The following is a 25,723-nucleotide window of genomic DNA, read 5'->3' on the forward strand; positions in this document are numbered from 1 at the left end:
GCTGTAATTCTGCCACCACCTCCCAGCCCAGTGATGACAGCTTGGTGGGCCACCTCCTAGGTCTCCAAACATCACCTGGACTGGCATCACCTATGGCAGATGGCATTTTCCAAAGATGATGCAATACCTTCCATCCCACATGCTCTTCTAGAACCTTCCCACTCCCCCTGCTCCTTGAACCAGCGCAGACCCTTGTGATGGCCTCAACCAATGCGGAAAGGACACCATGTGCCTTCAGAAGCTGGATTATATCATGCACGGCTGCCTTCTCTTTGGGGACTCAGCCATCATGTTGTAGGAATAAGGAATAATTGTTAGGAAGCGCCCCATGGAAAGGAGCAGAGGCCCCGGCCAGCTCCTCACTGACAGCCAGCCTCAGCTCACCAGCCAGGGGTCCACTTTGGTTTTGTGATTTTTAAACTTTTTAAAAATTGTGGTTGATTTACAATGCTGTGTCAATTTCTGCTGTAAAGCAAAATGACTCAGTTACATATATACACACATACTTTTTATATTTTTTGTATCATGGTCTATCTCAGGAGATTGGCTATCCTTGCCACCCAGTAGGATCCTGCTGATCCATTCTAAATGTAATGGTTTGCACCTACTAAAGGGGGGCCACTCTGAAAGCTGTCCTCTGGCCCCTACTTGAGTTCCCCTCTTCTAAGGGGAACAGAGGCAAGCTGTCCCCACCCAGCTCTGCCCAAATGGCTGAGTCCTGAGTGAAATAAATGCTTATTGTTGTTGTAAGGCCCCTACATTTTGGGGGGTGGCTTGTTCCACAGCAGCAGATGGCCAGAGCACCTGCAGTGACTGTCTTCTGAAGCATCTGGGACTCTGGGTGGTCCCCCCTAATGCAGCTTATTTTACTACTGGCTTTACTACAGGGACCCCTCCTGTTTCTCTGTCCCCACAATTCCTGTCTTCCCTCATGAGAAAGTGATGGCCAATGCTGTTCCATCTTCTCATCTCACTGCAGGAACAGGGCCTCCTCTCCAGCCTGGATCCAGCTGCCACTCATCTTCTCAGCACTGAAATCTAGCCTCCTCATGACGAGGACCCAGGTTCTTAGGCAGTGGGCTCCATCCCCATCTCTCTTCTACTTCACAAATTCTCATTTCAGCAATACCTCAATCTGCTATTTGCCCCTTCTATGGAGCTTTTAATTTAACTTTATTTCATTGATGGAAATTGTATTTAGTTCTTTTGCAAACTGGTCAATTTTGAAAGCTCTTCTTTGCTTCAGCCTACTTTCCATCCCCCTTTCATTCTTTAAACATGTAAGACTGACTCCTTTAGGACTGGGTATCTGATGATTACATTAGTGCCTATTTGGGGGGATCTGATTCTTCAATTTGTTGTTTCTGGCAACTCTTGCTCATGGTGGCTTGTTTCCTTGTGTGCTTGGTGATTTAAAAGTGTGAGCTTATGTTCTTTGCCATTTTTATCTGCAAGAATACTTTGAAGTCTGTATTTAAAAGGGGGTTCTGGAGTTCCCATATGGCTCAGCGGGTTAAGAACCCATGAGGATGTAGATTTGATCCCTGGGCTTACTCAGTGGCTTAAGGATCCAGCGCTGCCACAAGCTGCAGTGTAGGTCGAGGATGCAGTTCAGATCTGGTGTGGCTGCGGCTGTGGTGCAGACTGCTTGGCTATGGCTCCCGAGTTGCTGTGGCTGTGGTGTAGGCTGGCAGCTACATCTCCGAATGGACCCCAAGCCTGGGGACCCTCCATATACCTCAGGTGCGGCCCTAAAAAAAGGACCGAAAAAAATTTATTTACTTAGGGCTGCACTCATGCCATATGGAAGTTCCCAGCATAGGGGTCTAATCAGAACTGCAGCCATAGTAATGCAGGATCCAAGCCACATCCTCAACCTACACTGCAGCTTACAGCAGCAATGATACTAAAACCACTAAGTGAGGCCAGGAATCAAACCTGTATCCTCATGGATACTATTCAGTTTCTTAACCTGCTGAGCCATGACAGGAACTCCAAGAATTTGCCACATTTTAACCTTAGTTTTCCTAACTGCTTCCCTTCTCACCAGAGGTTCTCAAGACATCTTTAGGGAGCTGGGTAACTGCAGAGAAGGGGCCGCTAGAAATGGAGGAGTTTGTTTAACAACACTTTCCTTGTGTTAAAACAAAGGAAAGAAATGATAATTTTTATGAAAAAGAAAAATTATAGGTTTGTACCCATTGCAAGAAAAATATTTCACATGAATAACAACTAAAAGGTCAAATGGTGGCGGAGCACCTGAAACAAGTCTTCTCTGAGCCATCCCCCAAGGAAGCTACCCATGCTGTGAAACCCTCTCTGCGCCCCCGCAAGTCCACTGCCAGGTATTTACCCTAGAGAAAGGAGGGCTTAAGCCCATCCACCAAAAGCATGAGAAAGTTTCCAGAAACTTCATTCAGTCCCAAGCTAGAAACAAGCAAATCACGAAGAACAAGGGAGCAGATACACAATTTGTAGCATATTCACACCTGGAAGCTCCTGAGCACGGAAAACAAACTTATTACCTGCAACAACACACCACTGTTAGTGAAAGAAGCCAGACACCAAAGAAAACACCCTGTATTCATGCATTTATAGAAGTTCAAAAATAAGCAACACCAGGGATCAAACAGCAGTCACCTCTGGGATGGGGTGGAGACTGGGAAGGGGCACCAGGAAGCCTGTGGCAGGTTGAAAACTGTGCTTATGTGGGTGTGCACATACATAAGGGCTCAGCAAGCTGGACACGGAAGATCCCGGACTCTGCTAGGTATGCCATTCCTCAATTTAATGACAACTCTCCATTTACAGCTTTGCTTGAGGCTCCAGGCCCTTGAAATCAGCACTGTTCTTTCAAGCATTCATTCCTCAGGTGTCCCCTACAGGTGCTTCAGTGAGACCTCACTTGGGAGACCATTCTGGGGTCCCACCGTTCCCCTCCCCCAGCTCCCAACTTCCAACAAAGCAAACCCAGGAGTTCCAAAGGGGCCTCCTCCTCTCCTGGATTCAGTATTGGGGTAAGTTTCAGTTGGGGATGCCAGCACCCAGCACACTGTCCTTCTAAGCCAGGTGGCCCTTGTGTGGCCAGGAGGAGCCGTGGATGGGCTGTCTGGCAGAGGCCGGATATGGGGAGATTTGTGTTTCCACGCTTGCCCTGTAGGAGGACCACAACAGAAACGTCTTCATAGCAGGTGCTGGAACCAGACCAGGACCATGTCTTTGGGAACCAGATACCCTGCGAAAGGGACTCTGTCTTGGGCTTGCTTGCACACTGGCTAGTTCCTCACTTACCCACTGGATGACTTTGATCTTGCCCATGTCAACTTCCTCGCCAATAAAAGGGACCTCAAATACCCACCAGTTAGCGATCAAGAGGAGACTTTGCAGAAGGGCTAATCTAGTTGACACAGTACCTTTTGAATGGATGACAAAAAAGGAGTCTTTAATAGATTTTACTGCCTTACACTGAGAATTTATCATAATATACTGATTTTCTTAGACCAAGATGTATCACAGCAATCTGTTACAAAACTGGTCATATTAAGCTTTCAAAGCCACCAGGTCTCTCTCTCATGTGCTTGGTTAACAGTAGAGGTGTGCAGTGCACAACCTGACCAATGCTATCTATCTATAGCCTGTCTTGCAGGATATGAGGCACCAGGAAAATATAGGAGCTGTGCCTTATTTTTCTGGCCAAGAGGCTTAAGTTAGCTCCTTCCTTCGTGCATGGCATTATTCTTGCTGTGGACTAATTGTGCACTGCCCCCCCGCCGCCCCCCGTTGAAGACTTGGAGATCTTTGGGAGAGAATGAAGTTTAGATGAGGTCACAGAAGGGGGCCCTCATGATGGGATTAGTGCCCTTATAAGAGGAAGTGGCACCAGGTCTCTGTCTCTGCCACGTGAAGACACAGAAAGAAGGAGGTTGTCTGCAAGCCAGGAAGAGGGCGCTCACCAGGAGCCAAGTTTGCACCCTGATTTTAGACTTCAGCCTCCTGTGACAAATACCTTTTTACTGTTTGAGCCACTCAGCCTGTGGTATTTTGTCATGGCAGCGCAAGCTGAATAAGGCAGATTTTGATACCAAGAAGTGGGGGGCCGCTATCATAAATAGCTAAAAATGTGGAAGTGACTTTGGAACTGAGTAATGGGGGAAGACTAAAGAGTTTTTAAGATGCACTCTGGAAAAACGGATGTGAAGGGATTCTGGTGAAGTCTTGGGTGGAATTGAGGAACATGTTATTAGAGACTAGAGCAAGGGGAGGATCCCTGTTTTAATGTGGCAAATAATTTGGGGGAAACTGTCTCCAGTGTTTTGTGAGAGCTAGAACTTTCGAAGGATGAAATTGAACACATAGCTGAGTCTAAGCAGAGCACTGAAGGAGTGGTTTGGTTCTCTCTGACTGCATGGAGTAAAACGCAAAAGAAGAGAGATGAATTGAAGAAGTCATTGTTAAGCAAAAAGAAACCAGAACTTGAAAGATTTGGAGAATTTTCGGCCTCGCTATATTGTAAAAAAGGAGATATCTTGATCTGAAAGGAACACGAAGGGTTCAGCTGAACATGATTTGATAAGGCGATCGAAGTGCAGCTCAAGGACTGACATTTCAGCAGAAGCCAGGAATAGAGATGGGATTACAGTCAGGCCTCAGTATCCGGGGAACTGGTTCCAGGAAACTCAAGGATAATAAAATTTGAAGATGTTCAGATTCCTTATATAAAAAGATATCCTACACACACCCTGTATATACTTTATTTATTTGGCCACATCCATGGCACATCTAAGTTCTGGGGCCAGGGGTTGAACCTGAGCTACAGCAGCAACACCACCAGATCCTTAACCCGCTGAGCCACAAGGGAACTCCCCCTCCATATACTTTAAATCACTCCTAGATTACTTATAATACCTGATACAAGGCAAAACGCTGTGTAAATAGTCATGAATATAACATAAATGCCATGTAAATAATGGCCTGCATGTGGCAAATTCAAGTTTGTTTTATTTTATTTTGTTTTGTTTTGTGGCTGTGCCCATAGCATGTTTCCGGGGCCATGAATCATCCCACACCACAGCAGTGATCTGAACCACAGCAGTGGCAATGCCAGATCCTTAACATACAGAGCCACCAGGGAACTCCCTCAAATTTTGGTTTTTGGAATTTTCTGGAGCTTTTTAAAAAATGTTTTTGGGAGTTCCCGTCATGGCGCAGTGGTTAATGAATCCAACTAAGAACCATGAGGTTGCGGGTTCGATCCCTGCCCTTGCTCGGTGGGTTAACGATCTGGCATTGCCATGAGCTGTGGTGTAGGTTGCAGACGCAGCTCAGACCCCGCGTTGCTGTGGCTCTGGTGTAGGCCAGTGGCTACAGCTCCGATTGGACCCCTAGCCTGGGAACCTCCATATGCCGCGGGAGCGGCCCAAAGAAATAGCAAAAAGACAAAAAAAAAGTTTTTGATCTGTGGCTGGTTGAACCCACAGATGTGAAGCCTGCAGATATAAGGGCCTACTGTATACAATGACACTGACAGTCTGAGTTCAAGGGGACAGGAAAAAACAGGATGAAATGAAGGAAAACTGTCAGACTCGGATGAGCCTACGGGGCTGGATGACAGAGCTGTCTGACTGTTAGCATGTGCTATTCTTCCAGGAAAGGGAAGGCAGACCCCAGAGGCAATTCGGAGATCATCAGAACCACCCCCTCGGTTTAATAGGCATTCCAGCCCCTGACTAAGCCTAGGGGCCAGGACTTTCTTGTGGGGTGGGGAAAACCTGTGGGACCTTGGGGACAGGGCCCCCACTCAGCAGAGCTGCAGAGAAGGGCCCCCTGATCCAGGGGGTCTGGAAGGCAGAGCACTGAACCAGAGGACCACTCTTGAGACAGAAGATCTGGGGGGGTCTCCCTGGCTCAGCTCTGACTTGTTTGGGAACTCCTTACTCCTTTCATCTTCCCTGCTTCTCCACTTTGGAATGGAAATGCCTAGCCTTGGCCTGGAAGCACATCATCCGTCTGGATTCATGTGTTCACAGCAGGAGAGGAAGCTGGCAAGGGGATGACTCCTACCTGAGACTCACTCATATCTGATAAATTCATTTATTCACCTGGCCATGCCCACAGCCTGTGGAAGTTCTAGGGTCAGGGATCGAACCCCCACGGCAGTGACCCCAGCTGAAACAGGAGGGAAGGGGGCAGGGCACAACTCTTAAAAGGATGACATAGTCCTTGATGTGACAAGAACCAGTTAGGACCAACTAGGTCCAAGAGGGTGGGTGGTTCGACTTCCCCTGGACCCTGAGCTTCATTACAGGCTCACTGTCACACACCAGTTGCTGAACGACAGGCCCACAGGTGCCAGGATAGTTCCAACGCCAACCTAAAGGGTCAAAAAGTGCGAGGTGGTCCAATTCCTGGAAATCTCTGCCTCTTCCCTGCAATAGTTGGAATAATCCTCCCACTCAATAGCCTATGAAATTGCCCAGCCCATAAAAACTCAGCGCCCCATGTTTCCGGACCGCTCTCCTGAGATGACCCACGCTTTGCACTCTCTCAATAAACCTACTTCTTACCTGTCACTTTGCCTCTTGCTGAATACCTTCTGCACTGAGACATGGAAAACCTGAACTTCAGTTAAGTCCTGGGACCAGGTGTGTGATTTTAATTTGAAAAATTTTTAATTTGGGTTCAAGTCCCCATCTGGGCTTGGGCCAGATTTGAGTCCTAGCCTGTGGGTTTGCGTCCAAATCTGTGGGTTTGCAGTGTTTTAAGTCACAGTAGTGACAATGCCGGATCCTTAACCTGCTGAGCCACCAGGGAACTCCCAAATCTGATATTTAGATCAGACTTTCAGATTTGGACGTAGACTTGATGCTGGAATTAGTTAAGCCTTTAGGGGATTGTTGAAATGGCTGGAACAAATGTCTTTTTTTTATGAGAAAAGGAGATGCACTGGGGGGCCCAGGTCTGGAATGCTATGGTCTGAATACTTGTGCCCCTGCCAGATTCATATGTTGAAGCCCTAAGGGGATGGTATTTGGAGGTAATTAGGCCATGAGGGTGGAGCCCTGGAGATGGATCAGTGTCTTCACAGGATAGAGAGAGCAAGCGCCCTCTTTCTGCCTTGCAAGGACAGGAAGAGGGCGCTCACTAGAATCCAACCATACTGGCACCCTGGTCTTGAACTTCTAGCTTACGAAACTGTGAGAAATAAACTCTTCATGCTTATGCCACCCAGCCTATGGTATTTTGTTTTGGCAGCGCTAGCAGACTAAGCCAGTCCTCATTATCTGTTGAAGTAACGGTCCCTGAAGAATGTAACTGCTAATGGCTGAAGTTATCATCCCTCACAGGGACAGGTGGATTCTAGGGTGTGAACCTGAGGCACCCCCAGGAGTGAAGGGCTCACAGAGAGGCCTCATCAGTCAGTGGGCACGGACGCATCTGAGGGAGAAGGGGTGCTGCCGCCTCCGGAGACAGCGTCCTCCCTTGTGGTCCACAGCCACCCTCTCTTCTGTCCACTGGGGATAGTCTTGGCTCTGAGTTCCGAGGCCCTGCTCTCTGGGATGGAGCCCATTCTTCAAGATGCAAGGGTATTACAGTCCCCGAGGTGGGAGTTTTCCATCCTTCTAGCCTCCTTCTGGCTATAAAATTAGAGCTGCCTGTTTCAGGGTGCCATCTGGCAGGTGGGAGGAGAAGGGAGTGGGCTCTGACCCCTCGGGGAAGCCTGGCTTAGAGACAATAAGGAAAGTCATCGAGTGGCTTCTATGCATTTCCTTCCCGAGGTTTCTGCCTTAGGAGAAAAACAGGCATCCTGGGGATGGTGTGGGCCCTGCTAGGAGAACACAGCTGTCCTTGGAGGGGCGGATCCCTGGGAGTCCACGGTGTCCTGGGCTCCAAGGGGTTTCCTAGAGTCTGAGCCTCTTCCATCCCTTGTTCACTGAGCATCTCCCATGGGTGCCCCTGTGCATGAGGGCCCAAGATGTACAGGAAACATCCCCCGCCCTGCCTGTAGCCCACAGCCTGCTGTGGGAGTCAGGCTCGCAGACACTTATTACCAAAGGGGGTGCCTGTGTGAGAAATGACAGAGCTGTGGTGCTGGGGGAACTGTCCCCTGAAGCTTCCGGGAGGGCTCCCAGAGGAGATCACCTCTGCACAGGATAAGTCAGAGTTCAAAGGCAGAGGGGGGTCTGGGCACAGCCAAGGGGCAAGGGGGTGGGTTGGCAGTGGAGAAACCAGATACCCGGGCAGGGATAAGGTCCTGAGGGCCTGTGGGCAGCGCTGAGCAGTTTGGTTTTTATCCAAAGGAGGTCTGGGAGCTTTAAGATTTCTAGCAAGGCAGGGGGAACTTCCCAAGTGAGGAACAGGGTGTGCTTCCCGAACCCCGAGCTCTCCCAGGAAGCAGCAGCGGGGTCCGAGCCCTTGGACCCTGGTCTCCTGGGATGTGGGCACCTAGCTGATGCTGGTGGCTGGGGTTGTAATGGAGCAGGATCCTTGGGGCCTCCAGGACAGACCCCTCCCCAGAGGTCTGCTTTAGCTCCTCTCTGAAGTACCAGATAAGAGTCTCCCACACATTTCCTGAGCTGTTTTATGAAAGTGAACCCCGCCCCCGCCTCAAAGGAAGATGTTAACCAGTGGACATACACAGCCCCCAGGCCACCTGGAGCCTAAAGGTTGATAAAGTCCCCTGTGAGCCCACAGCTGCCTCTCTATCAGCACATCAGAGAATTCTGTGGGAGCTGATCACTTATCCTGTGACACCCTCTCTCTCACCTGCCTTTTATTTTTATTTATTTATTTATTTTTATTGTCTTTTTTTTTTTTTTTATTGTCTTTTTTTTTTTTTTTTTTTTTTTTTTTTTTTTTGTCTTTTTGGCACTTCTTGGGCGCTCCCATGGCATATGGAGGTTCTCAGGCTAGGGGTCTAATCGGAGTTGTAGCCACCGGCCTACGCCACAGCCACAGCAACGCAGGATCCGAGCTGCATCTGCAACCTACACCACAGCTCACAGCAACGCTAGATCGTTAACCCACCAAGCAAGGCCAGGGATAGAACCGGCAACCTCATGGTTCTTAGTCGGATTTGTTAAACACTGCGCCACGACGGGAACTCCCCAGGATAGAGGTTTTAATCGGAGCTGTAGCTGCCAGCCTACACCACAGCCACAGCAACTCGGAATCCAAGCCACATCTGTGACCTACACCACAGCTCACGGCAAAGCTGGATCCTTAACCCACTGAGCGAGGCCAGGGATCAAACCCACAACCCCATGGTTCCTAGTTGGATTAGTTAACCACTGCACCACAACGGAACTCCTCACCTGCTTTTTAAAACTGCTTTACAGTTTTGTGTGAGGAGCTAGCTTTTTTGTTGTGTTCGGTTTTTTTAGAGCAGGAGCCACTTGTCTCCTTGCTCAGCCTGCAATAAACCTTTCTCTGCTCCAAGCTCCGACATTTCCATTTGTTTGGCCTCATTGTGCCTCAGGCACCCAAACTGGTGCTAACAGGGTCCTGCAAGTCCAGCCCAACCCCGGCCGGACTCTGAGTGGGTTTGGGCCACAATGGGCTCCCACGTGTACATACCTTCAGGTCCTTCTGGAAAATTTCAGTGCAGCTTCTCCAGTCATGGCTCAGGTCTTGGGTCTTTTGTGGTCTTAACACCTGAGAGTCCAGGAGTAGGTGAACCCTGAAAGAAGAAATCATTTGTTCACACTGAGAAAGTAGCAAAGCTCCCTACCCCATCAGGCTGGGGTCCAACCAAACTGGGTCATGCGTGGGGCAAGGGTGGAAGCTGAAGGGTCACAGCTACACAGTCAGGGTCCTCAGGCTTCGGAACAAGGCTTTCACGTTCCTCTCTCTTTCCTAGGAATGTACACACACACACACACACACACACACACACACAACACATGCGCACGTGCCGGAGCCTGTGCTCCCCATAGCATAGTTCTCAACAAAAGGAGCAGGCTGTTGCCTTCTCTGCTCTGAGCCAGGGACTCTGACTTCCCAATAATCCTGCAAACAAATGAGCTTGACTTTAGCTCCATTACCAGAGCTAACCTGTCCTGACTGATTCACGCCTGATTCGCACTGGAGTTGGGCTTATTCATTATGGATGGTGTGTGCTCTGGGCTGAGGCCTCCAGTGGAGCCCGTTAGGCGGTGTGTAGCAACAGACACTTCCCTAAGCCAAGGGGAGGGCTGAGACTCGTCTCCCAGGAAAGGGCCAGGCCTGAGGGCAAAGGGCTGAGTGTAGAGGGATCCTCCCTGCATCCCCCACTGGGGGCAGCCCTGCGCCCTTGGCCCCTCCACTTGCTGACTCTGCCCTGGAGCTTTGGATTTGTAGGTGGGCCTGAGAATCTCCGTTCTAACAAGCTTCCACAGGATGCTGATGCTGATGTAGCCAGCCAGAGGACCGCACTTTGAGAACCACTGGTCTAGCGTCTTACCTGGCACCAGAACCATCCTACAACCTTCCTTGCTGGTAATGCTGGAATGTGTCTTGTTTTTTTCTCTTTTTTGTGGCCATGGCATGCAGAGGCTTTATATGGGATCTTAGTTCCCAGACAACCAAGAACCCTGGTCACAGCAGTGAAAACTCTGAATCCTAACCACTATACCACCAGGGAACTCCCTGCTTCTTCCTCTCGGATGCCTTCTTCCAGTCACCACTCTCTACTGGGTTTTATTTGTCTGTCTGCCCCCCGAGACTGTCCCTAGAGAAGAGGATCTGTGTCTTAATTAACTGTGGATTCCCAGGAACAAAATTTAGCAAAACCCACACTGCTTGAGAACAGTAGTAATCTCTCCAGGAAGTGGCACTGGGAAGGGGTGGGTCCCAAGGGCACTGCTACTTTTTCATTCTACGTATTGCTATCTTGTCTGAGGCATACGGTGCTCTCGGCCAGGGATCAAATCTGAACCAAAGCCTCCAATTAAGCCACAGCTGCAGCAATGCTGGATCCTTAACCCACTGTGCCGGGCCGAAGATCAAACCCATGTCCCAGCACCCCCAAGGCACTGCCAATCCCATTACACCACAGTGGGAGCTGCTGGTCTGGATTTTTAAAAGTAGAATAATTCGGGAGCTCCCACTGTGGCTCAGCGGTAACAAACCCAACTAGTATCCATGAGGACCATGTGTTTGATCCCTGGCCTCACTCAATGGGTCAAGGATCCAGTGTGGCCATGAGCTGTGGTGTAGCTCACAGACACAGCTTGGATCTGGCATTGCTGTGGCTGTGGTGCAGACCAGCAGCTGCAGCTCCAATTCGACCGCTAGCCTGGGAACTTCCATACACCGTGAGTATGGCCCTAAAAAGCAAAAAAAAAAAGAAAAGAAAAGAAAAAAAGAAGACGAAGAAGAAAGAAACTTGCATCCTGGCTGTGTGGATGTGGCAAGCTCCTGTGAAACCATCAGAAGATCCCAGCTAGGACAGCAGAATAAAGTGCTAGATTCAATGGGTTTAAAGAAGAGAGAGAACGACTCATGTGTTACCACATGATTAAAAAATAATGTCAAGAGAATGAGAAGCAAGCCACCGACTGGGGGAAAACAATTATAAAAGACACATCTGATAAAGAACTGCTATCCAAAATGTACAAAGAACTCTTCAAATTCCAAATAAGCAAGCAAACAAACCAACTTAAAAAAAAAGGGGGGTCAAAGACCTTAACAGATGCCTCACCAAAGATGATACACAGAAGGCAAATACGTATATGAAAATCTGCCCTACCTCACATGTCATCATCAGGGAAGAGCAAATTAAAACAAGACACTACTACACACCTATTAGAATGGTCAAAACCCAGAACACGGACAACGCCAAATTCTGAGGAGGCTGTGGAGCAACAGGAGCTCTCGTTCATTGCTGGTGGGAATACGAGATGGTACAGCCTCTTTGGAGACAGTTTGGTTGTTTCTTTAAAAACTAAACATACTCCAACTGTACGATCCAGCAAGTGTGCTCCGTGGTATGCACCCGCAGGAACGGAAAACTTGTGTCCACATGAACGTCTGCACAGAGGTGTTGACAGCAGCTTTGTTCATAACTGATGTGCTTCAGCAGGTGGATGGACACACACCAGTACATCTAGATGATGACGTGTTATCCAGACCTACAAAGAAATGAGCTCTCAAGCCCTGAAAAGACAGGGAGGAAACTTAAATGCATATTCCTAAGTGAAAGGAGCCAACGTGAAAAAGCTACCTACCATATGATTCCAACCCGATGACATTCTGGAAAAGGCAAAACTATGGGGACAATCAAAAGATCAGTGGTTACCAGAGGTTAGTGGGGAGGGGAGATGAAGAGGCAAAGCAGAGTATGTTGAGGGCCGAGAAAATGCCTTCTGGTGTGACAGCACCGTGATGGACACATGTCATCAGACATCTGCCAAACGCACAGAATGTACACCACCAGAGTGAGGCCTACGGTAAACTGTGGACTTTGGGTGATAATGATGTGTCAACGTCAGGTCATCAGGTGCAATAAATGTACACTCTGATGGGGGAACTTGATGATGGGGAAGCAGTGGGGGCGGGGAGGAAGCAGGGAGCATAATGTAAATCTCTGTACCTTCCCTTCAATTTTGCTAAAGAAATCTAAAACTGTTCTTCAAAAAATTACGTTCAAAAAAGGATGGATAAAGGACTATTCCTGCGCGTTCCCCTGTGGAAAAGTGAGTTAAGAATCTGGTGTCACTGCAGTGGCTCCAGTCCCTGCTGTGGAATGGGTTTGATCTCTGGTCAGGGAAGTTTCACATGCCATGGGCTCAGCCAAAACCAACCAACCAACCAAAAAACTATTCCTGGAGTTCTTGCTGTGGGCAATGGGGTCGGTGGTGTCTCTCCAGCTCCAGGATGCAGGTTTGATCCCCAGCCTGCCACAGTGGGTTAAAGGATCCATTTTGCCACCCTGGCAGGAGAGGTCACAACTGTGGTTCACCAGGGAACTCCTTATGCTGTGGGGCAGCCAAGAAAGAAAAAAAAAAAAAAGACTATTCCTTTTACTAAAGCATCCTCTTTAAAGACAGTGACTCTGTTATCCCACACCCCCACTGAGTCCCAAAATGCATCTAGCTAATTGCATTACTAAGCACCAGGTGCTGCTGAAAGGAGTTTTAAATACACAGTCTTATTTAGTTCTCTGAACAACCATGTGAGGCGGGTACCATTTATTATTCCTGCTCCACATGTGAGGAAACTAAGGCACAGGGATGCTAATTTCCTTTTCAAGGTCACTTGTCTAATTAGCAGTGGGGTTGGCATTCACCCTGGGCAGACTAGTTCTGGGACCTGTGTCCTGACCTCTAGGAGGACTGTACTATCTAAGTTATGGACACCTGAGGAGCTCCAAAGATGGAGTCGTATTCATTTACACCTAATCTACTGTCTTCTAGAGAAGATTTGAGGGAACGGCTACCTGATTTTGTTATCCAGAGCTTAAATTGCCTAGAAATGCTACCTTTACTGAAATTTGTGCTAGAAACACAAATGCAGAAACAGAAGCTCAAGCACATGGGCATACCTCCCTCCACCAAAAAATAGTCAACATAGATGTGATCAATGGCTTCTAAGATGTCCTGTTCATATTGGTTTCTCATGGGTTCCTGGCAGGCATGCAGCAGCCGGTGCCTAAAGGAGAGGAAAAATGTATGAGCGGCTAACTTTAAACACACAACATTCTCTTCATTGAGTTGATTTCTTCGGTACATTGGGGAAAAGAGCTGTGTGATTTGACTGAGTGGAGGAACCCCTCAGCCCCACCCTCAGAACCCCCTAGAGCTTATCAGTGGAGCTTGGAGCTTCTGGGCTGGAGGGCATTTCAGGAGTTCTTGGTCTGAGATGCTCAGGCCCCATCCAGCCTTACTGAGTCAGCATCTTCAGGAGCTGGAGAGGAGAAGAGTCTGGCCTTTCTTGTTTCTTTTTTTATCTTTTTAGGACCCCACCCTCAGCATATGGAGGTTCCTGGGCTAGGTGTCCAATTAGAGCTGCAGCCTCTGGTCTAGGCCACAGCCACTCAGGATCTGAGCTGCGGGATCTGTGTCTGTGACCTATACTGCAGCTCATGGGAATGTTGGATTTTTAACCCACTGAGCAAGGTCATGGATCAAACCTGCATCCTCATGGATACTAGTCAGATTCGTTTCTGCTGAGTCACGATGGAACCCCCCCCCACCTTTTTTAAATGCCTTGAAAGTGATCCCAATATGTTGCCAGAGCTGAGAGCCCCCAGGAAGGTCCCTCGCAGCTTTAAAGTTCCAATTCTCACTCTGAAATACCTCATTTAAAAAGCTTTCTGTGTTTTCAATCCTTCCTCACGGCCCCAGAATCCTGGCGGGGCTTTTGGGGAGAAAATGGGACTGGCTTGGTTTGGAATTTAATCACCTCCTTGTAAGCAGAGCCCAGCTCCCCAGGGGGCTGCTTGTTCATCTCCTGTAAGGCTAGTGGATTTATTTATGGTTTCTGATCTTATTTATTTCCCCCGCCTCGGAGCTGTTCTTCTGCATACAGAGAACTCTGCCTGCCCAGTCAGGGCTGCATGAGCTGGGCCAGGATGGATGGCAGAGTTAGCCCAGCCCATTGGCTGAGGAGCCAGTTGCCTTCCTGGGGGTGATTTATGTGATGCGACAAGGCCCTGCCTGCACCCAAATGTCTCCCGGACGAGCTTTGCTGGCACTGGGCTCCGGGATGGATGAGGGAACACAGGCCGTGTGTGCAGGAAGCTCCTGGAAAAATTCTGTTCTAATGTGGAGGACTCAGTTCTGCCTGTTTATCCCTTTGCTTCAGAACCAACCCAGGAGGACAACAGCCAGCACTTGTTCTGATGCATGTCTTCCCCCTCCCCCACCTTCTATGGCCAAGGACCAGTTTTGAGGACCGATGTTGGAGGCCACAAAGTGAGGGAGGACTCTCATTTGTACCTGATTTCTACTTTCCTTGCTATTTCACTCAACACCCACTTCCTCCCCCACCCTTTTGCTCCCACCACCCTTGACAGGCTCCTGCCCAGTAAATGGAGGATCAGTCTGGATCTAATAAAAGAACAGAAATCAATTCAAGTACACAGTGGAGGGAATGGACTGCAGGTGCCTGGTTACACAGAGGTTGGAAGGGTCAAGGGCCAAACGGGGCGAGAAGCGACCGGCAGCTCCTGGGCAGGACAGCAGGGAGAGGGAAGGGGGCGTCGACAGAACCTGGATGCTGAGCCACCTGGGACCATGTCGGCGTCTGGAGCGGAGCCCGAGCTGGGCCACAGCTGCTCCAGGCGGGGACAGAGGCCCAGACCCGCTGTTTCTTTCCTGACCCTCCGCTCCCAGCTGGGAGGGTGAAACCCAGCTGACTCGGGGTGTGGGGAACGCAGCCTGCTGCGACCCTCCCCGCTGATGCAGAGCAGGGGAAGGGCAGGGCGAGGATTCCAGGACAACAGGCCCAAGAGGAACACAACGGGATCGCCAGACCACCCGGTACCGCCTGGGAGGCCACTTTGCCAAGACCCCATGGCTAGTTCGAGTTTGGGTCTAGGCCTCCGCTGACCGCTCCGAGGCAGGGACCCCAATGCAGACCTTCCCTGGGGAGGATATGTCAGGCCCCTGGCCCTGGCCCTCTTCTTTAGGACGAGGAGCTGCTGTGAAGGCAGGGAGCTGCTAAGAAGGGGTTGACTTAGGGGCTGGTGACTCACCGAGCTTCTCTTTCTGGGCTCCAGCCACGTGAGTCACCGCAGAAGAGACGATGCCATGTGCCCGTCTGTCCATCTCCTCCACCTGCACCTGCTCTGGGCAAGGCGTCTCTCCCAGCCTCCCCTGCGCTTAGCTGCGGCCACGTGATCTGTCCCAGCCAATGGCACGTGAGCAGGAGAGAGCAGGGTGGGGGTTCTTCCACTCAAAGGCGCTTAAATGCAGGTGTGAGACACCACCCCCACCAGGTCCGCTTTTTCTGCCTCACCTGGAAGCTGGCGCATGTTGGTAAGACACCAGGAGAAACAAGCAGTCATGATTTCTGTAGAAAGGATGGCTGCCTTGGAGAGTCACACAGTCTGCAATGGAATGTGTGTGCAAGAAAATCTTCATTGCATAACATTATTGCATTTTGGAGGTGTTTTGATTGTTTTCTGTTGTTTTGTTTGTTTGTTTTAACCACAGCACACCCGACATTCCTGAAATACAGTTGCTCCTCCCATTCTTTCAGCCCCAGCCATATGTTTCCACAAGGACACCCCCTTTGGTTTCATTTCAGTAGTCCTCGCTAAGGCTGTGATCTCCAAAAAGGCCAGGGACTGCCTTGGGCACTGCGAGCTAGCGGAGTGGGTGGTGCAAAGGGGGAAAAGTAGCAGTTGAGTAAATGGATGAGTGAAGTTAAAAATGTATAAAAGCAGGACCAGAATTAGATCCTGGCTTATCCTGGAGTATTAGATGGAAAACACTCAGTCTAAGGAAGCTTGAATATAATTCAGGAGAAGCTTGATGGATTAGAAAAATGATCCATCTAGGGGAGTTCCCATTGTGGCTCAGTGGTAAGGAATCTGACTAGTATCCATGAGGACGTAGGTTCAATCCCTGGCCTTGCTCAGTGGGTTAAGGATCCGTCATTGCTGTGAGCTGTGGTGTAGGTCGCAGACAGGTGTAGGCTCAAATCTTATGTTACTATGGCTGTGACACAGGATGGCAGCTGCAGCTCTGATTTGACCCCTAGGGAACTTCCGTATGCCACATCTGAGGCCCTAAAAAGCCAAGAAAGAAGAGAAAGAAAAGAAAAATGATCCATTCAGCACAGGTAAAATACATGGCAAGGCTTTTAGAAGTTAAGCACAAGCCCTGCCAAGGGAGGAGGAGGTGAAAACAGAATCCAAGAGGACCCAGGATTGTAGGGGACCACGTGCCTGATTAGTGTCCTCAGTGAAGGGCCAGCCTCCACCATTGGGACAGGGCCCAGGAAGGAGGAAGCAGCACATGCAAGACAGGGTGCGATCATCCCACTGCACTTGGCCTTCTCCAGGCATCTTATTTTAGCTGTCACATTTAAGAAGGATTTGAGGTTCTGGAGGGGAGCCAGAGCCAATAGGAGAAATTATGAAAAGTTGGGGAAAAAAATAGAACCTGTAGGAAAAGCCTACAGGGTGGGTGGGAGTTAAATGGGGCTGGGGGAGGCAGGTAGAGGCTCAGGGGAACAAAACTCGGGGACCTGGGTTCATATAGCAGCACGAGAGACTCAAGTTAGACTCTAGGCAGCAAAGCTTGGTTGAGAGGGGGTGATACACTGGAAGAGGTGGTTGGGCTTCTGGTGATGTCATCACTCCCTCGGCTGTATGCCTTCTCAGGACACCTCAGTGGGCCTTCCCCTGGTCCCACAAAGGGCCTAACACACAGGGCGGCTGGGAATGAGGTCCTATAGGTGTTGGAAAGCGAGAGAGGACCTGATAATGTCACTGGTGTCACATGACAAGAAAGAAAGGAGCTTGGCCAGTGTCTGCCTACATTGGCTTAAGGGCGGAAGCAGGGGGCTGGACCAGATGACTTCTGTGGGTTTGGAAACTCCTCACAAGACCTGGAGAAAGGGCACCGTTTTAGGAATTGGATAATCGACGCTTCTCCCCTCAGTTATTCTGCATGACTGAACCCCTAGGAAATGTCTTACGTCTGTTGAATCAGTCGACATGTTCTAACCATAGCCCTAGGACAGGCTTTAGAGAAAGGGTCATGGAGAAGTGAGGAAGCCTTCTGTGTCCCAGGATGTCAAGACTGGAAGGAGGCTGGGAGGAGCAAGGGACTCTCAAGTATGATCTCCCTGCAAGAGAAAACTGATCCAGTCCCCCAGCCAAAGGGCCTCTGTTCTTCTCAGACCTACATCAGCATCTGAGCAGGACATATGAGCCCATCTCCCATTCCCAGAGACGCCCCTCCAGGATCTCCACTCCACCCTCCAGCCTCAGCATTGCCCTGAGGCACCTCCACATGGCTGCCTCTTTCTCTCCACAAGGGGGCGATCTCTGGGCTTTCTCTTGCTTTTCTAATGCTTTTAAGGCAAACCACAACCCTTCCTTGGGTCTATGGAGGCATAAGGAGTTAAAACAATGGCCTTCAACTCACTTACTTGCTCTTAGGGACGGTCATTGGTCTTATAGATTGCCCCAGTCCCATCTGATCCCTACCTCTTTCTCCAACTGGGTGCTGCAGCCACCCTGCACCTGGCCACTAGAGGGCGCCATGCCATCACCACCACCCTAGCAATCCGGCCCTACCCTTCCTTATAGAACAGGATTCACACTGGCACAGAGGAGCCAACTAGGAAATCTCAGGATAATCTAAGGGGCTTAAATCAAAAGGCATAAAAGGCTGAAAGCTAGATAAAAACACGTGCCCAGCACTGTGCCAGATGCCAGAGATTAAAAAGAGAATGAGACGCACACCTGCCCACTTCTCAGTCCTAAATGGGAAACAAACAAGGAAACAGGTCATTACTATGCAGTGGGGTGAATCTAGGGGTTCGAGAAATGTTCCCTGCTGAACCCCCAAGAGGGGTGTCTGCCCCCCACCCCTGCCCGACTGCAGCAGGGAGCTCAGGGATGATTCTGGAGGAGCCAATTCTTGAAGGGTGAGCAGGAAGTAGCCAGGTGAAGAAAGGAAGGGCATCCTAGGGAGCAGGAACAGCATGGGAGAGGCTCAGAGGCATGAGAGTTTTCAGACTGGAATGTGGGCCATTAGAGCTATGCCCTAGTCTGAGCAGCAGGATCTGTTCCTTTCCTTGCTAGTCAGAGAAGACCCAAATGTGTTACCCCAAGAGCTTAGTGGGTCCCAGATTCTCCCGTGGTACTGCCCTCTCCCTCCTCCTCCTTTCCCTCTCCTCTTCTTCCTTCCTGGGGAGGTGTCACTCCATCCTCACTGGTGGATGCTGACCTCCCAGTTTAGGTATTATTGTCATTTTCAGTTTGCTGATGAGGAATCCAGGGCCTCAGCGAGAAGTAGGAACCTGTCCAAGTTGGACGGCTGGTGACCAGGCCTTCTGAGCCCAGAGCCTGTGGTTTGTGCTGACTAGGAGAAGGGACAGTGCCACATGCACTCTCTCCTCAATGGCCTATAAAGCTGGCACTAGCCTTTTTTTTTTTTTTTTTTTTTTTGGCTGATCCCTTGGCATGCAGAAGTTCTGGGCAAGGGTTTGAACCTGACTCACAGCAGTGACAACCTGATCCTTAACCCACTGTGCCACCAGGGAACACCAGAACTAGACTTTTTTGTTTGTTTGTTTTGGCTGCATCCAGGGCATGTGGAAGTTCCTTGGCCAGATATCGAATCCATGCCACAGCACTGACCTGAGCCAGTGCAGTGACAATACCAGATCCTTAACCCATTGCCCCACAAGAGAATTCTAGCATTTTTAAGCAGGTGTTTTTCTTTTTTTTAATGGAGGTTTTCTGATTACAGAACTAATGCATGCTTGTTATTTTAAAAATCAAACAATACAGAAATTCACAATTATGGGTAGTAAAATTACTTACAGTAAAATGGCCCTCCTTACCCATCTCCTTCCCCAAAATAATACCACTTGGGATATATTTTCTTCTCAACTTTCCCATGAATTTGCAAATGTATGTTATTGTACATTTAAAAAAAAAAAAAAAAAACCTTTTTATGCCCACACCCATGGCAAATGGAAGTTCCCAGGCCAGGGACTGAATCCAAGCCACAGCTTCGGCAACACTGGATCCCCTAGCCCACTGCGCCAGGCCAGGGTCCGAACCTGCACCTCCACAGTGACCCAAGCTGCTGCAGTCAGGTTCTTAACCCACTGCAACACAGCAGGAACTTCTTACTGTACATTTTTAATGGAATTAAGTTTTTCTGCAATTTGCTCTCCTCACTTAACACTCAATCTTGGACAACTTTTCATACCCGCACACATTGCTGTGTTAAGCAGGGTCTCTGTGATCCCCACTTATCGCCGAGGAAGCCAGGCTTAGGGAAGGTTGGTTGCCCCAGGCACACAGCCCACAAGGGACAGGCTTGTCAGCCCAGCAGGATCCCAGCATCCAGCGGGGACCAGCCCACAGCTACACCCACCCACTCACCGCTTCTCTCCCAGAAGCCTTGGTACCATCATCAGCTGCTGGGAATTTTTAGGAATGGATTTCTGTGTCATTTGTAATAGATCAAGAATATCCCAGCGAGACAGATTGCCTGAACCTTTGGGGTGATTTTCTATGAGCTGATAAAGTCCTGTCAGTTGAAAATCAAGGCTCATCCCTCTTGTTTGTCTCGATGATTCCTTCTTTCAGGAAGGCAGTTTTTCAGGCAGGAGGTGGGGGTGGAGTGCAGACCTGCTGACCCAACAGCCTCCCGAAATAGCGCAGTATCCTCATCCGGACTGGAGGAGGCAGGCTCCTGGGGATTTAACCGGGAGCATCCCTTTGCCTCTCGCTCTCACTTCTAACTGGGAACTGGTTAGAAATGCAGAATCTCAGGCCCCACTGCAGACCTGCTGAATCAGAATCTGCATTTTAACAAGATCCCCAGGAGACTCCTATGCAGAACAAAGCATGAGCAGCACAGCTTCGGCAGTCTTCCGAAGCCTGTAAAGCCAGCCCATGGCTTCTTTTCTAGATGCTTAGCTGATGGGCTCGGTATTGGAAAACTTAATAAGAGCTAGCAATTACAGGGACGCTTCTATGTGCCAGGCAACACTGCAAGTGTTTTACTTGTCTTAACTCATTTAATCCTCCCAAGGATACTCTGCAATGAGGTACCATTACCTACTCTCTTACAAAGGAAGAGACTGAGGTTCAGAGAAGTTTTCTTGAGGTTGTGTGCTAACACACGGGTGAGCTGGGACTCCAAGCCAGTCCCCTAGGATCTCAACCACCACACCCCACTGCCTGCAGGAAGATGAGACCATCTGATGCAAATCTGTTCTGATAGACACCTCCCAAGCAGCATTTCTCGGCACTCGCCAATACATCTTGTTCTAGCCCTTCCTGCCTTCTGCCTCCCCAAACCCTGGTCAGCTACGGGAAGCCGGGCAACTCAGCATGGGTGTCATCACTGCCTTCATCACGATGCTGAGCCCCAGAGGTAATGACAGCACATTACATTTACAAAACCCTTTATGATCCATTTATATCCCTGTATCCTCTCAAGAACCAAGCGAGATGAGACAAATGGGCAAAGAGGTCAGAGACGCCAAGTGACTTAGCCAAGGTCACACAGCACAAAGATGAGCAGCTGGGCCTCCTGGCAGCCTGAACACATTCCTTTCATCTCCCGGGGGCTGCCTGCTTTTCTAGAAGACCCCACCCCAGTCTCCCCACCCTGAAGGCAGCCCACATTTCCTCTCTGTGCTTCCGAAGCTCGGTGGGGAAACCTGGTCCCTGATGGAGCCACAGCCTCTCTCTCAGGCTGCCTCCTGCCTGAAGCAATTATAAATCACGGCATTTTCCCTTCATTCAGCCCTGATGTTTAATTCATCGCTATTCTGGCTGCTTTAATGCAGAACATTTATTCAGCAGAATAGCTTTGTTTTGCTTCCCAAGCTTTATTCTGTTTAGAATACCATTTCCCACTGGGGGGTGAGGTGGGGGGGACTTGCTATTAGCCAGCTTCCAGGACACCCCTCCTCCCATTCCTCAAGAACGGCCCAGCTCTGTCTTCCGTGGGGACCTGCCCTGGGGCTGGGAGTCCAGGCGTTCCTGTCCTTGGTCCAAGCACCTGACATTTTCCATTTGTCCACCCTCCCTCTCTCCTAGGCCGCATGCCTGGTATAATGAGCTATCTGGCTGCCTGCTTCCTGGCTCCCATACCCCACAGCTGGGGAACTTAGCCCCTGAGGTTTGGACCTGCCTCAGGCCCGGGGAGAACAGGATGCAGGTCCTGGGAAGGCAGCACAGCTGTCCCATCACTCCCCTGGAACTCCTGCCTCAGGCTGTTACTACGTCTTCAACTTCCCCAGGCTAGACAAGCCTAGAATCTTGCAAGCCCGTCCTCAGATGCTTATGGCAGGACTCACTTCTGTGGTAAGATGATGCCATCCTGGGTGATTATTGTCCTAGATATCAGCATATTTAAAGTCAAGAAAAATGAGGAGCTCCCATCGTGGCACAGTGGAAACGAATCCTACTAGGAACCATGAAGTTTCGGGTTCTATCCCTGGCCTTGCTCAGTGGGTTAAGGATCCGGCATTGCCATGAGCTGCAGTGTAGGTCACAGGTGCGGCTCAGATCTGGCGTTGCTGTAGCTGTGGTGTAGGCCTGCGGCTATTCAACCCCTAGCCTGGGAACCTCCCTATGCCGAGGGCGCAGCCCTTAAAAAAAAAAAAAAGAAAGAAAGAAAGAAAGAAATGACTAAGACCACCAAGTGTTGACAAAATATCCATTTCCCCCCTCTTCTGTAGCACAGATCCCTTAGCTGGGCACAGGGCTTGAAACTCAGCTTACATATAAAACGGGTCAGACATGTCAACCTGATGAGGTTCTGGCCAATGAGATCTAAGTGAAAGTCTTAGCAAGACTCCTGCGAGGTCTTCCTAAAAAGGAGAAGGCACGATTTTCTTTCTTTTCTCTTACTTGCTAGTTGGAATATGGATGCAAAGGCTGGAGCTCTAGCAGGCATTTTTGGAGCAAGAGTTGGCAGCAACAGGTACATCTTCCACAAGATGGAAGGAGCTCTTTCCTTGACACTGAAGAGCCACCCTGTTTGTGTGGCTGGCTCATCTCTGAATTTCTTTTACAATAGCAATAAGTTTCTGTCTTGTTTTAGCTACTATTAGTTTGTTTCTTTCTGATGCAGGTAGTTGAATTGATTCCTAATTGATGAAGACACAGCCATTTACCTGTTACTTGATCTGCCTGACAGGAACTGCCTGCCTGCCAGGCCCACTGCCTGAACCAGTTGCTGATACAACTGTGACAGATGTGATGTCTGAATGGAATAAAGGACAGGAAGGATATGCAGGAAGGGAAGAGAGGTCCGGGACACAGAAAGAGGGTGTGTGGATGTAACTCAATCTGCTCACTTCACAGATGAGAAGACTGAGTTTCCAAGAGAATGATCATTAGTCCACAGTCACAGGCTCTGCCCACCCCTCTGCTACAGCTCAGAGAGAGCTTGGAAGACATCAGAGAAAAGCTGACATACTTTCCAATCTTGCCACGGGCTGGTCCCAACTATAAGAATCAGAGCTCTCCTTGGCCAAGCCCCATTCCTTCCTTCTTCCCTTGGAAGTGCATTCCTTTATAAAGCACCAGACTTCTTATTATCATACAGAGCAGATGCAGGGGAAAGAATCAATCTTCTTTGGGGTGAAGCTGCCACACAGGAGGCTAGCTGTTTCCACCCTGCCCGGGGCTGCAGGAGGGTGGCTTCCGTTTTTCCACACCAGGCTTCCTGGTCTGACCCAAGAGCGTGATGGTTAAGCACAGGCTTGGAGACTGTCCTGGTTGTACCTGACTGATGGCATGACCTTGGAAAAATTGCTTCACCTCTCCGTGCCTCAGTTTCCTCACATATAAAAGAAGCGCTAGCTTATACGGCCTTATAAGGTTACTGTGAAGAGGGAGTTAGTAAGAACCCAGACCAAGTATTCCTTGTCACTGTTGTCCATGAAATCTAGATTAAGATCCCCTTGCAAGAGGGACTCTGCCTCGTAGGCATTTTGCCATTTTGCTCATTTTTACATTATCACAGGATCATTAATGGTTCTTTGATGGCAGGAAGTGACTGCTTACCGGCCTTTTTTCTTTGGTACTTAGAATGGTGCCTGGTTGGAGTTCCCTGGTGGATCAGCAGGTTAAAGACCTGGTGGTGTCACTGCTGTGGCTCGGGTCACTGCTGTGGTGTGGGTTAGATCCCTGGCCTGGGAATTTCCACATGCCGTGGGCATGGCGCCAAAATAAAAACAGCGGTGCCTGGCAAGTGGAAAATACTCCAGTAAGAATGTGTTGGAAAGATCTGGTGGACTAAGCTATTTCCTCATTCTTCAGAGAAGCCTCTCCCTGGATCTCTCCTCCTCCCTCCCTCTCTTTGGCTGTCTTTCTGTCTCTGTCATTCCTTCGCCATCTTTCTCTCTCTATCTCACATGCATTGTCTTGCTCTTTCTTTCTCCAGTTTCCCCGCTCCAGCCTTCAAACTGGCACCTGAACCCCGGAAGGAGGCACATGCTGGTCCTGCTCCAGGCTCCCGCAGAGGCTCCGTCGGGGTGTGAGGAGGCCTCCCACGCTCAGCCGGGTGGACACTCAGGTGCCAGGGCCGGATGGGACCCTGCCTCCCACTCCAGTCCAGCCTCCTCACTTTTCAGATGAGGACACCAAGACCCAGAGAACAGAGAACGCCATCTCATCGTCACACGGCCAGTTTGTCCCAGAGCCGAAATTGGAACCTGGCTTCCCAACTTTCTGCCCAGTGTCATGTTTCGCACAGCATCCCCTGAGGCAGCCTGGTGGAAACAGAGTGGGGGACCATGGAGTGTTCGATCAAAGAAAGAAGGAAAGAATGAATGAATTGTATCAGGAGGGAAGAGTTGCTCCAGCACCACTTGTCTTTCTCTGGAGCCTTGGTGACCTCTGACCCCTGCCCCGCCAGCAGAACAGACAGCAGTGGGGAGGAGGGTGTCCAGGGGTCCCCACGGCTCAGGTCAGCCAGCTCACCTCTCCTCCAGCCACACCTCTCCTGCAATGGCTCCGTGTGCATAAAGGCCGTTTCCACTGCTCTCCAGGGAGCGACCTTCAGAGGCCCCAGGTTCTTCTCTATGATTAAGCCTCGGTCCAGGTCCAAGGGGGCATGGCCTGGCCCTTGTCACTGGGGCTCGAAGTCTGCTCAGAGCTACCTGTTCTGGCCTTGGCGCTGCCGACAGGGACAGTGACTCCTGGTGGAACCCTGTAGCTTGTTGCTGGCTCTGCAAAGGTTGCAACCCCTTTCCTCTCAAGAAAAAGGGGGGAATGGTTTGACCCGACACCCCTTTCCCCAAAGCCCAGCCTGGGGCTCTCCCAGCAGGCCTGAGCCCCTCCCTCACGTCCTCCTCAGCTGCATTTCCCTGTTTCGAGGGAGAGGGGCGTGCCCTCCGCATGCAGAAGTTCCCAGGCCAGGGATTGAACCCAAGCCACCATTGTGACAATGCTGGATCCTTAAACTGCTAAGCCACCAGGGAACTCCACCCCTGCGTTTCCCAAATGCTACCTGGCACTGCAGTTCCTCCTTTTAACTGTGCTTGTCTTAATTCCATCCCCTGCAACCAGAGCCTGAGTAATGAGTTATTTTACAGGAAGATGGATCTGGGTATTAGGGCATCGTTTAGTTTGCCATTACAACAGCCAATTTTGGTTATACGCTCAGCTGTGAAGGGGAAATGGGCCAGGCTACTGGGGCTGTGGGTGGGAGGAGGGGGTGCTGGGACGAGGAGCAGTGGGGATGGGGGTCTGGCTGGCTTTACCCCATATGCTTTTATTCTTAGATTATGACGCTGATGAAGAAATTGTAGGATTGAAAAGGGATGAAACCTTTTTGGAAGGATGGGAATGATCAGAGTTTTGAGGCTGGAGATGCCAAGAGTGAGAAAGTCTTTGTTAAATAACTGACATTATCACGTCATTATTATCAATAGTTATAAATAGCCTCACATTAAAGAATATTTCCTATTCGTTGATATTTCAAGACAACAGAGCCGCTGAGCATCCCTACCTGCCGTGGCGCCTACCAGACTAGCGAAGGTGAAGGACTTACGGTGCTTCCCTTCCAGATCTCCAGGTCTGACT

At 49.8% G+C, this 25,723-nt stretch overlaps 1 long non-coding RNA gene across 4 annotated transcripts in view; it reads right to left on the bottom strand.

The window, feature by feature from the left end:
• LOC110261523 overlaps positions 1-16,298 on the bottom strand; it is a 32,510-nt gene extending 16,212 nt beyond the window's left edge. For 2 of the 4 annotated variants that reach the window (XR_002345711.1, XR_002345709.1), the window contains exons 1-5: positions 15,674-16,298; positions 13,520-13,626; positions 12,204-12,243; positions 11,931-12,107; positions 9,574-9,676 (exon numbers count right to left, since the gene is read on the bottom strand). This is a non-coding gene — a long non-coding RNA (uncharacterized LOC110261523). Of the gene's footprint in view, positions 1-2,203; positions 3,155-9,573; positions 9,677-11,930; positions 12,108-12,203; positions 12,244-13,519; positions 13,627-15,673 lie in introns of those variants that run through there. The other 2 variants (XR_002345712.1, XR_002345710.1) reach the window with 2 other exon arrangements.

This window comes from Sus scrofa, chromosome 7, assembly GCF_000003025.6.
Source record: "Sus scrofa isolate TJ Tabasco breed Duroc chromosome 7, Sscrofa11.1, whole genome shotgun sequence".
NCBI lineage: Eukaryota > Metazoa > Chordata > Mammalia > Artiodactyla > Suidae > Sus > Sus scrofa.